The 19,074-nt window shown below is 42.2% G+C and overlaps 1 long non-coding RNA gene across 2 annotated transcripts in view; it reads left to right on the top strand.

Annotated features, from left to right (window-relative positions):
* The first annotated feature begins 5,826 nt into the window (after positions 1-5,826).
* The window catches only part of LOC137525608 (uncharacterized), a 239,727-nt gene continuing 226,479 nt past the window's right edge, over positions 5,827-19,074 (top strand). Inside the window, exon 1 of one of the 2 annotated variants that reach the window (XR_011022953.1) lies at positions 5,827-6,365. This is a non-coding gene — a long non-coding RNA (uncharacterized lncRNA). The remainder of the gene's footprint in view (positions 6,366-19,074) is intronic. The other variant, XR_011022952.1, reaches the window with a different exon arrangement.

Here is a 19,074-nt window from a genome sequence, read left to right on the forward strand (position 1 = left end):
AACACTTCCATGAGCTCTAAAATGAAATAAAGGGTACAGTGTGTATTATCCTGCAGCTGTAAAGCCACAGCAATAACTCTGACATCACTGCAGAGGACAAAGGTAATTATAATAGGCTAACTTGTCACCTAGAAATCTGAACCGCGGGCCCACTTAATAGAAAAAAAAAAAAAAAAAAAACTGACTGCTCACTCTGCACATGCGTCTATTAAAAATATGAAATGGATTTTAAATACTTCAAATAGTATATAGTTAAAGGGATACTGTAGGGGGGTCGGGGGAAAATGAGCTGAACTTACTCGGGCTTCTAATGGTCCCCCGCAGACATCCTGTGTTGGCGCAGCCACTCACCGATGCTCCGGCCCCGCCTCCAGTTCACTTCTGGAATTTCTGACTTTAAAGTCAGAAAACCACTGCGCTTGCGTTGCCGTGTCCTCGCTTCCCCTGATGTCACCAGGAGTGTATAGCAGAAGCCCAGTATGGTCTGTGCCTGCGCAGTACGCTCCTGGTGACATCAGCGGGAGTGAGGGCATGGCAACGCAGGCGCAGTGGTTTTCTGACTTTAAAGTCAGAAATTCCAGAAGTGAACCGGAGGCGGGACCGGAGCATCGGTGACTTGGCTGCGCGGGCACAGGATGTCTGCGGGGGACCATTAGAAGCCCCGGGTAAGTTCAACTCATTTTCCCCCGACACTCAATTTTTCCCCTGCGCAGCAGTGCTCAGACTGGAAGGGGGAGGAGCAGACTGCCTGTCTGAAGCAAGTAATTTGGGTACCCGCTATTCCCGGAAGTTTAAGCGCCGCCATAGGCACCTATAGAAATATCACCATTGAGTGGTAATTTGGGCACCCGTTAATGATAAATAGCAGGCACTGACACGACACCCTCTATTGATCGGGCACTGCTGGCACCCAAACTATGGCTCAATGTTGATATTTCTATAGGGGCCTACGCTTTTTTATCTTGTAGCATGGGGTCGGTAAGGGTTAAACATCAGGCAGGTTGTTTGTGCGGGGAGGGGGGGGGGGTGTTGAAGTTAGGCATCGGGCAGGTTGTTTATGCAGGGGGGGGGGTGTTGAGGTTAGGAATCGGGCAGGTTGTTTGTGTGTGTGTGTGTGGGGGGGGGGTTAGGCATCAGGCAGGTAGTTTGTGTGGGGGGGGGGGGTTAGGTTTAGACATCAGGCAGGTAGTTTGTGTGGAGAGGTTAGGTTTAGGCACCAGGCAGGTAGTTTATGCGGGGGGGGGGGGGGGATGGGGTTAGGGTTCGGCACCAGGCAGGTAGTTTATGCAGGGGGGGATAGGCTTAGGCGTCAGGCAGGTAATTTGTGTGTGTGGGGGGGATTAGGTTTAGGCGCCAGGCAGGTTGTTTGTGTGAGGGGGGTTAGGATTAGGCGTCAGGCAGGTAGTTTGTGTGTGTGTGGGCGGGTAGGTTTAGGCGTCAGGCAGGTAGTTTGTGTGAGGGGGGGTTAGGGTTAGGCATCAGGCAGGTAGTTTGTGTAAGGGGGGTTAGGGTTAGGCGTCAGGCAGGTAGTTTGTGTGGGGGGGGGAGGTTAGGGTTAGGCACCAGGCAGGTAGTTTGTATTGCTTCAGGCGACAAAAAGTCTGGAACCGTCCCTGTCTAGCTAGCTTAAAGAGTAACTGGTGGGCATAAAATAAAAAATCAATCCAAAAGTTAAAATCACTATTACTTTTCTTGTTGATAAATTATCCTTCCTCAGTTTACCTGACTCTTATTTGGTACACAGAAAATTTGGTACACAAAAGAGAAGTTGCAGGGCATGCTGGGTTGTCTTTTTTTGCTTCCCTACTTCCCCCCAGACTTAACTAATACAGCCTGATTGGCTGAAGCCTCTTTTCCTCCTGTTTTCCATATCCACACCTCTGTTCCTCTCTGATTGGCCAAAATTTCTCAGGCTAAAACAATGCACTTTCTATAGTGAAGGGCGGGCAAATCAGGCAGAGGAGACTAAGGGCAGATATTACATCACAACTGGCTTCAAAATAGCCACAGTAAACATGGAAACTGTCTAGAATAGGATTCTCTACTTTTTCCTTTATACAATTCACAGGAATCATAACTTGGACAGTGCAATACATTTGTTATGTAAGTAGAGCAAGCATTTATCTTCTTATATATTTGTTTTTTTTTTCCTGAGATAGTATGGCTGACAGCTCCTCTTTAAAAAGGCAGAAATTTACAAACTCAAAATGCCTATAATAAACTCATTAGATAGATATAAGCGCAAATGCTTCCAATCTCAGGCTCAGTGGACAGCAATAACTAGATATAGTCCAGAAAGTAAGGATAGAGCAGGGTCAGTAAGCAGAACAAATCAAGAGCAATGGGAAAGAAGCAGAAAGTGGATAATTAAGTTAGTAAGCAAGAACTAAAATATAATTTGTAGTTTGCATTTGCAAACCAAACGATAGCACAGCTTTATAATCCCCACATAAGATAAAACATTTCACAGCACTATAACCACATCCTATACTCATCCATAGACCAAGGCATAAGGTTCCCTGTGCAGTGTCCACCAATAACGCTAACTAGATTCGATCTCCATAATACTGTATACACATATCCAAAATTAGTCACCCATTGGGGATTGAGAAACGACCCCTCGTGTGACAATTCAGAGAATAATGTTGAACAGACACATCCCTAGCCTTAAGGCTAGGAAATTGTTCTGTTGCTATGGAGGGGGTAGAGGGACGACGATTGGCGAATGATGGAACAGTGGCCATTGCTCAGAGGTTTGATAATAACATTGTATTCATGGTTCATTATGGAGGGATCCTTAATGACACCCAATGCCTGAGCAGGATCGATCAGCGACCACTGTACGGTGTACACACATAAAAGCTGAAAGGGTAGTTATCAGGCATTACAGCCAATGGTTATCGCATGTCTGTATGTCCATTCCCAGTCTTCTGTCTGTCATAGAAATTTTGTGATACCCTACAGCAATGCCAATGCATTACAATATTGTCCACGGCTCTAGGTGAATACTAAAGAACACCTCCAGTATGGGACTTGTGAAGGCTATGTGTAAAGCTGTTTTCTCAGAAGGCGTTACCTACAGTAATATCATACCTTACCCCCCCTGATAAGGCCTTCTCCCCATGTAAACCAGCCCTACATATGAAGACAATCATTACTGTAGTATCCAGGCACCACACAGACCAAACGAAAATATATGCAAGCTAATCAATACCCAGCAGATCAAATGAGGAGTGTCCTAGTCCTAGACAAATTTGACCTCACATAGGGATGTGGTCACAGAGTGGAACAATTCAAATGATACTATGCCCTTATGCTTAAAGGACAACCAAGGTAACGTGTGACATGATGAGATAGACATGTGTATGTACAGTGCCAAGCGCACAACTAACTAGGCTAGGCTGTGGTCGTTTTTCTCTTTCTCTGCCTGAAATAGTTATACATCAGGTATGCAAGTGACAGTTTCTGCCCGGGTCGGGACCAGGTCAGACTGGGTTAGACTATAGCATAACCTTCACTGATAAGTAATTACAGCCATAAAACACTTTTCTGTCAATAAATTGCTTCTAAGAGCAGGAAAGCAATTAAAAGGGTCAATAATTCATAGATTGAAGCTCTGGCATACTTCAATGAAGGTGTCATTGAACAGAGACAAATGAAACAGGAAAAACTTAAAAACTAGATTTAAATATAAAATAAAACTGGGATATCTAAAAAAAGGTCATTTTTAGGAGACTAATTGATTTTCTCATCAGTTTATTTTCACCTTGGATGTCCTTGGATGTCCTTTAAAGCAGTAGGGTTAGTCATACTATGCCAGGGAAAAAAACACACATATAAGTAGATAAATACTTGATCTACTTACATAACACATGTATTGTACTGTCCATGTTTTTATTTCAGTGAATGTTATATAGTAAATTAAGAGAATTCTGTTCCTGGTGGGGGCCATGTCTATTGCCCACAGTTTAGGCTAAATCCTAATGTCATTTTTGCCCTTTATTTATTTATTTTTCTCCTCAAATTGCTGAGCTACCTCAGCCTTGCTTGTAAACACAAGTGAGCAGGGGATCTTGTTTCAGATAAGCAGCTAGGCAGGGAAATAAATGGAAGAGGAGGCATATATTATAGATAAAAAGAACCCCCAGCATGCAACTGTTTGGCGCTTACTACTAAAGGGCCAGTGCTCCTTAAGTATGTGATAACTCCAAATCATAACAGCAGAAAACATTTTGAAAGTTTTGAATGCAGGATTAGCATCTTTATCACTTAATACACTCAAACCAGTTTCTGTTGAAATTTGATTTTTATGGGGACAATCCTGCTTTAAAGATAAACTCCAACCTAGAATTGAACGTTATCCCAATCAGTAGCTGATACCCCCTTTTACATGAGAAATATAATGCTTTTCACAAACAGACCATCAGGGGACGCTGTATGACTGATTTTGTGCTGAAACCCCTCCCACAAGAAGCTCTGAGTACCGCGGTACTCTGGGCAAACTGCCACAATGTAACAAGGTTCACAGACAGGAATTAGCTGTTTACAGCTGTCTGTAACAGCCAGAACAGCTAGAAACAGCTACATAACCTGCCCACAGTAACAATGTCACCATGTAATAAATGTCAGAATGTAAATCGGGAAGAGGAAAGATTTTACAATGAGCAAACACTGACTAAATCATTTATCCATAATTATTGTAAAAAATGAAGCACTTTTTTTTACTACATTATTTTCACTGGAGTTCCTCTTTAAGTAAATATGAATACAAGGGCTAAGTTCCTGTGGGACTTTCAGATCCAGAGGGACAGACAGGTACAGACCTATTCACCAGACATGATTGTAGACCGGGACCAGAACACAGCACTAGTGATAGATGTAGCAATGCCAAGTTACAGAAACATCAGACAGGAGTTTGATGAGCTAGAGGAGCACCAGGGCCTGAAAGAGGAATGAGGGTAGCTGTAGAAAGTGTAAGAACAGAGATGGATTAAGATAACATGGGGCCTAAGCAAGGTAGTATCTGTTGTCACTCCTCCCCCCCCAGTCCTGTTCTTAATCTGAGATGGGAGAGGGGTCAAAGAAAGTGGCAGTTTGGCCCCCCTGACACCCACCAGGCACCAGGCGCCTGCCTGGCTCGCCTTGTAGACAGGGCTGTATCTCTTAAGAGGCACCCGTGGGCCGGTGCCATGGGCGGCCCCTTGGGGGAGGGGGGGGCTGCCTCCTATATGGTGTGTTATTTAATTTATTTAAAAGTTTTCCTCTGGGCCTCTGGAGTGGACCTCTGGATTATTATTTTTTTAAGGGAGGGGGGGAGGGGGGGGGGGGGTTGGGGGCGAGTCTGGTCCAGCCCAGGGTAGCTGCAGCTGGCACCTGCCCTCCCCATCCATGCCTGGCAGTGGTTTAGTCCCGATCGCCTCTTCAGCGGGGCTGAGCCTGTGAGTGTGTGACAGAGCACACCACTGGCCAATGAACTGCAGGCGGCAGGGTCGAAAGTGCGACCTGAAGCTGCATAATTCATTTCCTGACAGCTTAGCAGGCATCACGTCTAAAATGACTCTGCAAGGGTCCCTGTCTTGCCTGATGTCTGCGGCTTTTCTGCACAGCGTCAGGTTTTCTCCCTCAATCCCAGCCTCCTGCCTCATCAAGCTCAAGGGGAGAGGGACACTGGCTGCACAAACATCACTGGCACTCTCTACATGGTAAGACAACACCTTCTTTCCACTTCATTGGTCTTATCTGCCTGTCACATCAGCCCTGATCACCCAGTCCAGCATCTCTCTGTCTCTAGTGTGTAACCCTTTGTGATACATGTGTGATGTAACAGAGTGGGGTGCTTGTCTAGGGTTAGAATAGAGGCTATTAGCCTATAATGACAAGTATCTTAGTATAATGATGAACCATCTGAATATGGGTTATTATAGTTCAAAACAGCAAGGTCTTGTGAGATATGGTCAGCCGCTGATCATGTGGCTGACTCATGTGTTTTTCTGTGCTGATTGGCTGTACCTGGGAAACTCCCTGTGCTGAGTTCTACTGAGTCTGCGCGACACGTGATACAGTTATATAACGGTATTTCACAATAAGCTCGTAACCCTGAATTAACTGTTTCAGGAATTACATGAGTTAACTAGGACTAACCCGACTTATTATAAATATTATGATAAGCCCTTCAATCATAGTGAAGCTCATGATCGTGCATCCCCAGGATGCAATAGGGGACATGGGTGGAGCTATGAGTATAAGAAAGAGAGATTGCCCTTATTCTCCTGGGACTCCTACACTGCTGACGAGCCGTGATGGTTGTATGCGCCGCCTCCTGAACATATCGCTGGTCCCCCGATGGAGTGATGATGCAATATCTGGTAATGTATTGATTCATATACTCTATTATACCCTATAATTACTCTTATAAAACTGTTACCCCGTGATTGAGCAATAAAACCGCTCCTTAACAGTTAGAAGTTGTATGTTGTGTTATTCCAGGCCTCTGGGCCTTGATAGTAATGGCTAGGCACTTAGCAACTGCCTAAAGTATAGCATTACACCCTTTCACTGCTGGTGTAAGCTGATTACTACCTAAACTGGGTACACCTATATACCTACTACCTAAACTGGGGACACCTATATACCTACTATCTAACTGGGGACACCTATATACCTACTACCTAAACTGGGGACACCTATATACCTACTACCTAAACTGGGGACACCTATATACCTACTACCTAAACTGGGGACACCTATATACCTACTACCTAAACTAGGGACACCTAAATACCTACTATCAAACTGGGGACAAAAACTGGGGACACCTATATACCTACTACCTAAACTGGGGACACCTATATACCTACTATCAAACTGGGGACACCTATATACCTACTACCTAAACTGGGGACACCTATATACCTACTATCAAACTGGGGACACCTATATACCTACTATCTAACTGGAGACACCTATATACCTACTATCTAACTGGGGACACCTCTGTACCTACTATATAACTGGGGACACCTATATACCTACTATCTAACTAGGGACACCTATGTACCTACTATCTAACTGGGGACACCTATGTACCTACTATCTAACTGGGGACACCTATGTACCTACTATCTAACTGGGGACACCTATAAACCTACTACCTAAACTGGGGACATTTTCTGCTGAAATACTGCCCACGTTGTGATTGTTTTCTGTTGAAATGATGCCCACATTGTGATTATTCTCTGCTGAAATGTTGCACTTATTGGGATTATTCTCTGTTGAAATGATGCCCACATTGTGATTATTCTCTGCTGAAATGTTGCACTTATTGGGATTATTCTCTGGTGAAATGTTGCCCTCATTGCGATTAATCTCTGGTGAAATGTTGCCCTCATTGCGATTATTCTCTGGTGAAATGTTGCCCTCATTGCGATTATTCTCTGGTGAAATGTTGCCCTCATTGCGATTATTCTCTGGTGAAATGTTGCCCTCATTGCGATTATTCTCTGGTGAAATGTTGCCCTCATTGCGGTTATTCTCTGGTGAAATGTTGCCCTCATTGCGATTATTCTCTGGTGAAATGTTGCCCTCATTGCGGTTATTCTCTGGTGAAATGTTGCCCTCATTGCGATTATTCTCTGGTGAAATGTTGCCCTCATTGCGATTATTCTCCGGTGAAATGTTGCCCTCATTGCGATTATTCTCTGGTGAAATGTTGCCCTCATTGCGGTTATTCTCTGCTGAAATGTTGCCCTCATTGCGGTTATTCTCTAGTGAAATGTTGCCCACATTGCGATTATTCTCTGGTGAAATGTTGCCCACATTGCGATTATTTTATGGTGAAATGTTGCCGCATTACGATTATTTTATAGTGAAACGCTGCCCCATTACGATTATTTGGCACCTATGGGGGGGACCCCATCCAAATTTTCGCAAGGGGGCCCAGCAGGGGCGTAACTAGAAGTCACTGGGCCCCCCTGCAAAACTTTGGATGGGGCCCCCTACCCCCCTCACTTTCTGCACAGGTAACTGGAGAACCAGTGTTAATCAATTGGCTAGTGCACACTTGAATGTGTTTTCCCCATGCAGATAAAAACAGACAGCAGCAAACCACTGCACGCATTTTCTCTATCAATTACATTAGCTCCTGTGATAAAAATTGCATGTTTTCCCACATACAGACACACATGGTGTGCAGAAAACACGTACAGAAAACGGACATACAGTGTGCTCCCAGCCTTAGCTTATTACACTCACGCTGTCCATCTCTGATGGAGCAGAATTGGCTCTGCAATTTTCTCCAGCATCACTACAGTACACAGCACTTGGGGAGGGGTAGAGGTTGGTGGCTGGGCGCTGTACACAAGAACCTGCTACATACTGAATAGGGACTGTCTACAAATCTTTCTACGATTCTTTATCAGTAGCTGAGCAGATGCAGTCATTAGAACAATTGTGCAGAGAGCAGAAAGTTTTTTTTTCCTCTCCGTGCCATTACTTGTCAGTGTCTCAGGACAGGGAAAATAAACCTCTCCCCCCATGGGGCCCCCTGTGGCTTCTGGGCCCCCCTGCGGCAGCATCCCTTGCAGGGTCTATTTTTACGCCCCTGGGGCCCAGTGATTTCTAGTTACGTCCCTGACTACTACCTAAACTGGGGATACCTATAGCCAGCTATCTATACTGGGGACACCTATAGTATGTCTACATTGGGGACACCTATAGACATGGCTACTTTATACTATACTTATACTAAATCTTTATATAGCGCCAACATATTACACAGCACTGTACAGATTATGTATTGTCTTGTTACTAACTGTCCTACAGAGGGGCTTACAATCTAATCCCTACCATAGTCATATGTGTATGTATCGTAGTCTAGGGCCAATTTTTTGGGGGAAGCCAATTAACTTATCTGTATCGTATGGCATTGGGATGTGGGAGGAAACCAGAGTGTCTGAAGGAAACCCACGCAGACACAGGGAGAGCATACAAACTCCTTGCAGATGTTGACCTGGCTGGGATTCGAATCGGGAACCCAGCGTTGCAATGCGAGAGCGCTAACCACTATACCACCATGCTGCCATACTACTGTACTATATTGTACTGCCATCTTCAGCAGTACTTCACAGAGTACGTAGTCATGTCACTGACTATCCTCTGAGGAGCTTACAATCTAATTCTGCCATAGTCTAATGTCCTACCATATTATTATGTATTTATATAGCACTGGCATCTTCTGCAGCACTTTGCAGAGAACATAGTCATGTTACTGACTTTTCTCAGGGGAGCTCACACTCTAATACCTACCACTATTTTGTGCGAGAGAATACTGGCTAATGTGTTTTTTTTTTTTTTTTTTTTTTTTTGGGAGGGGGGGGGGAACATTTCCTACTTGCTTTTTTAGGGTCACTTTACTCATACCCGGGGAGAAAACATGGCCCCACCGACTTTGGGCTGCACTCTTACTAGGAAGTTGTAATTGGCCACACCCACTGTATGTTATGGACACGCCCACTGCATTATGTGACCACGCCCATTTTTCGCTGCGGCGCGCTCCGCCTGCCGCCAACGCCCTCAGGGAAGCCCAAACCCTAAATACAGCCCTGCTTGTAGATGATCCTGCTTTAAGCAGAAAGAGCACTAGCTGCTGTGAGCCCTGGGCTTTAGGTGTGGCTCAAACAGATCCCAGGAATAACACCAGAGCTCTCTGTCCCTAAAGGTGGCCACGCACGATACAATAAAATGATCCGATTTTACAGTAATTAATTAAACATGATTGGAAATATCGAAAGCTTTATTCATTCAACTGAAAAATCCGATCAGAATTCCCGTTGTTTTTTTTTTTTTTTTATCGATCCGGAATGCAGTAAATTTTCTTTCAATTTTTCTAAAGATTGTATGGTTTGTGTTTGATTGTCAATATACAGTATTAATATACACACCCTAGCAATTTTCTCAGTTTCCAATCAAAAACTGAACATATGTGTGTGGTACATTGGTCATATTTTTTAAATGTTACAGAAAAATTGATTGCAATTCTTAAATTGAACAGATATTTTAAAAATTGTATGGTGTGTGTCCATCTTAAAGAGAACCTGTAACTAAAAAAAGTTCCCCTGGGGGGTACTAACCTCGGTAGAGGGAAGCCTCAGGGTCCCAATGAGGCTTGCCCCTCCTCTGTAGCTGCAGGCAATCCAGCCCTGGCTCCCCCAAAGTCTCCTGCAATCGACGCTCGACAAGCCTGACAAGGCTTGCTATATTTACTTTCCCTGGCTCCAGCGGGTGGCGCTGTTGCGGTTCTCAGCACAGAGACAGGCGGAAATAGCCAATCTCTGTCGGGTCTGCTCTACTACGTAGGCACAAGTCTCCTTGCGCCTGCGCAGTAGAGTGGGCCAACAGCGATCGGCTATTTCTGCCTATCTCCGAGCGGAGAGCCGATACTGCGCCTGCGCTGGAGCTGGGAAGGTAAATATTTACACCCCCGCCGTTCGGAGGGCCAGAGCGAGACCGCCGTGGGACACAGGAGGACGGGGGAAGCCTCAATAGGATCTGGAGGCTTCCCCCTACCGAGGTGAGTATCCCCAGGGGAACTTTTTGTCATTACAAGTTTTCTTTAAGGAATATCATCGGAGGTCTGTTCAGAGCAAAAGTGTGTGTGTATAATATATACGATATATAAAGAGAGAGAGAGAGAGAGAGAGAGAGAGAGAGAGAGAGAGAGAGAGAGAGAGAGAGAGAGAGAGAGAGAGAAGACATAAAATTGGAAAGACTGGAAATGCTGGAAGAGAGGAGAGAAGGACAGACAGATATGTAGGACTGGAAGACAAGAGAGGAATGGAGATAGGAAATGTTGGAAGAATGGAGAGAGAATGGAGAGGAAAGACGATGAGAACGAATGAAAGAGAGGAGAGGAGATTGTACGAGACTGGCAATGAGATATATACAGCTTGTCTGTCTTCTTTTAGCTTATGTGGAGCAGTAGCACAAAAAACATCCATACATAAAGTCAGTTCCTATGGAAACAGGTTATGCAGGAGCATTTCACTTCAGTCCAGATGCAGTAGAAACGTCCTTGTACTGAAACACAGAACGCACTTCAACCACCGAGATTTTAAACAAGCATTCAAAAGATAGAATCCATAACAGTCAGTTCCATGGCAAAATTCTTTAACTCATTAAAGAAAGTTTACCCCGGCTCACTAAGACTGTTTTTTCTATATATCCAGGGCCGGATTTCTGGCAAGGCCACATAGGCCATGGCCTAGGGCACCAGAAGTTAAGGGGCGGCTCAGTGAGTGGCAGTAATGCTGTTCTATGCAGCCATCCCTATCTACAAGGACAGCTTTAACCTTTGAACTCTCTGTCCTGTACTTGTGCTGTCCCTGCAAGATATGTAAGCTCTATCCTGCAGTTACACATTAGCCTAACTCTCATGGTGACACATTGGGTCCATCGTCAATGAGATGGCAAGCATACCATAAAAGTTCAAAACATAACATATAATCTATACACATATTACTAAAATAGCTATTGTCTGTGACACCAATGATGGAAAGTAAGTTGAATTCTCGTTGGGGCACACAGAGCTAACAACCATACAGACGATATAGTTGGCCTTGGGCGGTAAAAAGTACAAATCCGGCCCTGTATATATCTAACAAAAGGATTAGATTCATTGAAATGAAAATATATTTAAATAATAATTTTTTAAAAAGTTAGAAGGCGTAGTTAAGCTTTCATGAGTAGGAAACTAGTGTTTCTATAGCAACTACAATTTGATAGAACTGCCCACAGGTTCACTTTAAAACAAACCTGTCAAAAATCCTGGGTAATAGAAAATAAGCATGTGATGGAACAAAAAGGAAGAATCAGAGGTTACCAAAGCAAAACTGCATGGCAGAATGACCAGTAATTACTGATGTATCGATATACACACTCCAGTTAGCTCCACTCATTTCCTGAGCAGTGTCTAAGTTTCTTCCTTCCTTCCTTTCTATCCCCCCTACACGGATATGCAGCCCCCAATCCACGGGGGGGGGGGGGGGGGGTCTAGTAAAGGATTATGATGAAAAATGGTTTAACTGCTAATCATGGACCCCACAACAAAACTACAAAACTTTGACATTTTGATGGGGCCCCCCAAGGTTCGCCCTCTTTACCTTGCCTACCACTAGTGACCCTCACAGACAGGGACCCATCTTGCAAAACAAGTGTGGACATCATAATCTTCATTAGTAGTTATGCCCCTGAACCCTAGGCAAGATAGCAGTTTTTGTTGACAGCTGATGGTCATCTGGCATTTTTTAGTAAGATTTGGTCAGGACTAGCATCCACTAGGCTCCTAGTATTCTTCCAGGCTTCAGGCAACAATAACAACAATAACATTTCTATGGCGCTTTTCTCCCATAGGACTCAAAGCGCTTTGCAACAGCACAACAGCCTAGGTTTGTCTTATGGATGATCCATCTCAGGATGGGTTGACCCTGAATGAGGGGAAGGGAACTTCTGGAAGATCTAGAGCCCTTCCGAACCACTGCTGGCCACCACTGCTGCCTGGGACCTTCTTCTTCTTTGTGGCTGGGCTCCCATCTGTGTACAAGCGTGACTGCACTGAACATTGTTGACTATGGTCAGAGCATGCACAGCAGCACAAAACTGTAGTATTCACAGACTGTGCTTGCGCAGTACGGCCATGCTTGTACATGGATGGGTGTGAGAACATATTCAATAAGCTCTTGTCAAATATGTGTAGAGGGTCCCAGTGCCTTGAATGGTGGGCACTAGTGATGATCGTCTGCTAATTACGATTACATGTAATTATGTGTACATTTTCGCAATTACGCATACACGTAATTACACATTTGTAATTCAATTGACTTTGTTTAATCATAATTTCATGCTGACTTTGGCGGTGAACGGCAAAGACCCCACACATGCTATTGCTACCAAAATTGCTACATTTGTTGAGAAAAGAAATAATTTTTCAAAAAGAACTTGTAGTTTGAGAAAATCGATTTTAAAAATGCCAAAAAAAAAAAAACAAACAGAAAAATGACAGTTTAAAAAACATTTTTTTTTGTATTTTTAAAATCGATTTTCTCAAAAACTAAAAAATCTTTTTCAACAATTCTTTTTGTGCCTTGAACCTACTTTTCTCATTAACATATGTAGCAATTTTGGTAGCAATGGCTTATATGGGGGCTTTGCTATTCACCTCCAAAGTCGGCATGAAATTACATGTAAATTGCACCTAAATTCATGTGTAATTACGAATGGGAGGATTAACTATGGAATTGATTAAGCTACTCCACCAAAATGTTGCTTTACGATTATGATGCGTAATTGTGTATTACGATGCGTAATTAAGCATAGGCATAATTTCTGCTCATCACTAGTGGGCAACAGTAGTTTCTGGGAAGCCTCTGGATTATACACAGACTTCCCTTTACTGAGGTGAGTACCGTGTTTAACATAAAGTAAGACAGTGACCATACAATTTTCTAGATTTTCTGTTAAGGGGCCCGTACATTTGCCTACCAACCAACCAATCAACCATCCAATTAGATTATTATAATCAAATTAGATGAAAATTGGTGCTGCCAAGTGCATGTAAGCGACCAATTTCGGGACAGAAATTGGCTGCATGGTCGATCGCGCATGCTGGAAAATTTCAGGCCGAGGTTGGTTGGTTGGGTGCGCGGCGGTAAGGTGGCCGAGTTGCGAATCAGTGACGAGACGGCAAAAGCCCCACCGCTGCTGCCACAATGTATAAATGTTTGCAGTGTGTGTATTTATACATTACTGGTCCGGTGTCGGCCTCCACATGGTTTCCCTCCATCTCGCCCAGTTCCGCATACACGCCAGCAGCGCTCTGACATCACGAAGGCGCAAAGCGCACGATATGCGCCACTAGCGTGTATGCGGCTTACCCGGCAAGATGGACGGATAGACCCGACGAACTGCTACTGGACAGCTAATGTATAAATGCACTACATTACATACATTTATACATTTTGGGGGCAGCGGCGGGGCGGGCAGTGGCGGCTCAGCCGATTCCCTGATGATTTCATGCTGAAATCGGATGGGAATCGGCCTGTAGTGTATGGGCAGATTCGATTAGAGACAAATTTATCTCTAATCGAATCTGATTAGAGATAAATTTGTCTCTTGGTCGAATCTGCCCATACTCATTCTAATGTATGGTCACCTTTATATCTTTCTTTTAGATTTTCTGTAATTAGGTAATTTTCTGTAGAGACTGGTCATTATCTCTAGTGCATTGTCTTCTGGTTATCTCCTGCTGAGTAGAACAATGCCTAATTGCTAGGCAGATAGATGATTAGACAGATAATTTCCAACATGTTGGAAATTATCTATCTGGCAGGTAAATCTAACAGAAAATCTAACAGAAAATTGTATGGTGTGTACCTAGCATTATGTTAATTTTCGCTCTAAAAGGTGTGCTAGGGCATTTTTTCAGGGGATGTCCTATATTTCTATTAGGAAGAGTCTCTCAGCAGAACATTTCTTGTTCCTTTGTACGTAATCAAGGATTGAACTTCATCCCAATCAGTAACTGATACCCCTTTCCAATAAGAAGTATTTTCCTTTTCTCAAACTGATCATCAGGGGGCTCTGTATGGCTGATATTGTGGTGAAACCCCTCCCACAGTGTGATATCAGGACCATGGTTCTGACATCACACTGTGGGAGCCTTGTTGCATTGTGGGAAACAACAGCTGTTTCCAACTGCTAAAAAAGCAAGAACTGACATCACCTGCCAACAGGGAAAATGTCGCTATGTGATAAATGTCAGAATGTAAATCAGGGAGATGAAAGATTTTACAATGGGCATACACTGACTAAGTCAGTTGTACATGATTGTAAAAATTAAGCACTTTTGTTCATTACTTTATTTTCACTGAAGTTCCTCATTAACTTCCGCTAGGGCTTATTTTCGGGGTAGGGCTTATATTTCAAGCATGCTCAAAATTCCAGCTAGGGCTTATTTTCAGGGTAGGTCTTATTTTCGGGGGAAAGAGAGTATCTATGTTTAATTCTTCTGTTCACTTCAGGTTCACTTTAACAAATTAAGCCCACAAGATTTTCTACATTGTACAGAGTACGTGCTTCTTTTCAGACAATTTATTGAAGAAAATGTGCAAGTGCACTTTAGAAACCTTATTCTTAATCTAATATTCAGTAGATAAGCAACACAAGGCTTTGGAAAGTTTTCTCTGTTTTTGTTTTTGTTTTTTTACTGTGTAATGCAAGAATTTCTTATTCATACTCAACCAGTTCTCATATGCCGTGACCTCTCTTTTGAAGGTACATTTGCATCTGTCCTGTTTTTACACTGTGTCTGCCCCAAGTATCATTAAATAGAATTCTGTAAGAATTGGCAGCAAAAGCTTGTAGATATAGAAACAATAATAGAGTGCTAAGAAAAATCCCACATATGTAAACACATTATCCAGTGGCCTTTGTAAAAATAAATATACAAACTAAAGTCTAAAGTTTAACTGAAGGAGTGAATTTGCTGCTAAGATATGTTCTAAAGCAGGGAAGTGGAAGATAAATCTTTGCCTGGCTCAAGCTTTTAGGTTATTTAAAGATCACTGTCTTGAAAAGTAAGTAACCACTTCAGGGCAAGAGCCATTTTCACATATCAGCACTGCTCCCATTCATTCGCCAATAACTTTATTACTACTTATGACACCTAAATAATCTATAAATTGTTTTTTTTAGGACAAATTAGGCTTTTAGCAGGTGACATTTTTGTTTAGTAATTACTTTATTTTCTATGCATTTTAAAGGGAAAAATACACACTATCAGTGCTGCTCGGATACCCCTTTTCAAAACCGGATTGAATTCAGATCCGGATACCCAGATATCCAATCCGAATCGGATATCCGAGTTTGAAATTTTGGAATCCGAATCCGAATCGGATATCCGAACCCAGTATCCCAGATATCCACCTGGATTCGGATATCCTGGTAGAAAACCGGAAGTGGGCTTTAAATTGCTTTCAAAATGTTTTTTTTAGGGTAAATGAGGCGCGTACGTACAAAAAGGGCGCCTGGACAAAAAGGGCGCGGGGTGTAAACTCTAAATAATAATTAATCATTAATAGGGTTTATAAAAATAGTGTGCTATATTTCGTTTACAAATAATGTTTAACAAAATTATAAATCATTAAATAATGTTTATGAAATCGGAAATTGTGAAAACGTTAATCTTCCCTGTTTCAAAAGTTAAACTTATAATTACGTTTATAAAAAAAATAATAATATATGTTTAATTGTTATAATTGTATATTATTGTGAATAACCTTCATTTATGGTTTGTTCTTATAATAAAATCTGAAAATATTGTTTATAAGATGATATAAATATAACTACGTTCGTAATAAGTGTTGTAATACATTAGTAATTATTACTAAAATTTTACTAAAACTATGCCTACTCTTACACAGAACCCTCCCTGTACCTATCCCTAACCCCTAGACTCCCCTGTTGGTGCCTAAACCTAAGACCCCCCTGTTGGTGCCTAAACCTAAGACCCCCCTGTTGGTGCCTAAACCTAAGACCCCCCTGTTGGTGCCTAAACCTAAGACCCCCCTGTTGGTGCCTAAACCTAAGACCCCCCTGTTGGTGCCTAAACCTAAGACCCCCCTATTGGTGCCTAAACCTAAGACCCCCCTATTGGTGCCTAAACCTAAGACCCCCCCTGTTGTTGCCTAAGTACCCCTCCCTGTACCTACCCCTAACCCCTAGACCCCCCTATTGGTGCCTAAACCTAAGACCCCCCTGTTGGTGCCTAAACCTAAGACCCCCTTTATTATGTGGATAATAATGTTTTACTAATTGTGCATGCAAAAAATATTTTGCAATTTACGTTACGTACTGATCGCTTTATTTTGTGAATAATAATGTTTTACAAACAGTAAGGGATAAAACTTTAAATAATGTTTTAATTATTTAAATAAGATAAATATGTTTAGAATTTTCATAAACGTTATTCGGCACGGGTGCATTTTATAAACGTAAATCACCACAAGTTCAGTTATAAATCATTAAACATCTCCGGGCGCCGTTTGTAAACTTTATTTAGCTCCTGGCGCCGTTTGTAAACTTTATTTAGCTCCGGCGCCCTTTTTTCCTACTCGGCGCCCATTAAACGCTATTTATTATGGGAGTGAATGGCGGCGCCCTTTTTGTCCACTAGCGGCCTGCGCCCTTTTTTCCCAGCTCCAAATGAGGCATGTAGCGTCATGTTTTTTTTAAAGGGAAACACTTACTGATGATGAGGGGACTTAATAATCTCTCTCTCTCTCTCTCTCTCTCTCTCTCTCTCTCTCTCTCTCTCTCTCTCTCTCTCTCCCTGAATGCCTTCGAAAGGGATTTTGGCCATTGAAGGTGATTTTAGCTTCTGCTCGGATATCTGAACTAACTATCCGCCCGGATTTCAGATTTCAGATGGGAAATCCGAGTTTGCTGGGATAGTGCTATTCGGATTTTAAAAAATATCTGAATTGCTATTCAAAGTTCGGATAGTGGAAAAAGTTCAGATTATGTGGGTAGTTCGGATATCCAAAATCTTGCTGACAGCACTGCACACTATTTCTCCATTTACATCCATTATAGCATTAAAATAAACAGTGCTAGCTATAAGTTACATCCACAAATTGTATTTGCTTATCCATCCTGGTTATTACAACATTTAGATTATGATCCCAGTACATGGTGACAATATTGTATTTGGAAATAAAAGTGTCTTTTTTCTGTGTTTTTTGCTTTCTCATTGTACACTATCGAGGATTACAAGACTTTATTTGCAAAATAATAGTAATATACCCTTATGGCATGCATTTTTAAAAAGCCAAGTTCCTAAGGTAACAATATATGTATGTTCTTTTATTTTGGTACAGAATATGCAACAATTTAATTGCTTTGATTCAGTTTGTGACTAAAAAGAATACACAAAACACAGGTGTTAACCCTAAAACTCTCTAAACTCTATTCTACTACCTATCACGGTTTAAATGTTACCAAATATATCTTTTGTAGCTTTGCTAAAACTTTCCCAAGTTTGAACATAATTTTGAAAATGACTTTTTATGTTGGCTTGAGTTTGTCCCTACCTATTTTTTATGTGACATGGGTCCAAGCTTTAAAACACACCAAAATGTATTCTACAACTTGTCACGGTTAAAATGATACCACATGTGACTCATTTAGTAACAAACTGGTGGTGCACTCTCCACTACACTGGAAGTACAGTATATATACGTCTAGTTTGCATTAAATGGTTAATATTGTGTGTATGATAGTATTAGTGAATTTTTAGCCCACAAGGTGTAAATGTTTAAGTTACATAATTTGGTTAAAAAAAACCAAAAGAAAAAAAAAACACCTGTCCATCAAGTTCAATCAAAAATAAGGTACAGTGCTGTACCTTATTTTTGACTGAACTTGATGGACAGGTGTTTTTTTTTTTTTCAACTAAATTATGGAAGTGAACCTCTTGACTAAAAATGTACTCAGCAGCACTGAAAAGGCTTGGTGTTTCTTTAACAGTTTCACAGCATCAGAACTTTGTTTTTCTTATCTAAACCTCATTTTTAGCTGCACAGAAGCCAAGCTCCACCCCACCAAAGAAGATCTCCCCAAGCATTTTTTCCCCTGATGCTGTGCCAAGCATGATGGGATTTCTGATGTTTTTTTCGTTCTGCTGTTTTGGCGCAAATTACTTTTTTTAAATGTTTTTTTATTTGAGATTTGAAGTCTAGCGCGCGCAGCTGGGAGGGGTGATCAGGACACAGAACAGTTGAAACTGTGTCTCATGCTCTCTGTCACCTACTTTCAACCAAAAAGATGTCTGCCCCCATGAAATCACAAAGATTTGCCTGTTCTTTTAAAATAGAGTGGGTAAGAGATTATATTACCTATCTATTTTAATTAACATAACTAATGTAACTTAATGACAGTATGTTTGTTTAGGCTGAAGTTCCTCTTTACACCTTGTGGGCTAAAACACACTGTCCTGCACCCTCACATATCCCAGTCAATCTAGGG

Source organism: Hyperolius riggenbachi, chromosome 7 (genome assembly GCF_040937935.1).
Source record: "Hyperolius riggenbachi isolate aHypRig1 chromosome 7, aHypRig1.pri, whole genome shotgun sequence".
Taxonomy (NCBI): domain Eukaryota; kingdom Metazoa; phylum Chordata; class Amphibia; order Anura; family Hyperoliidae; genus Hyperolius; species Hyperolius riggenbachi.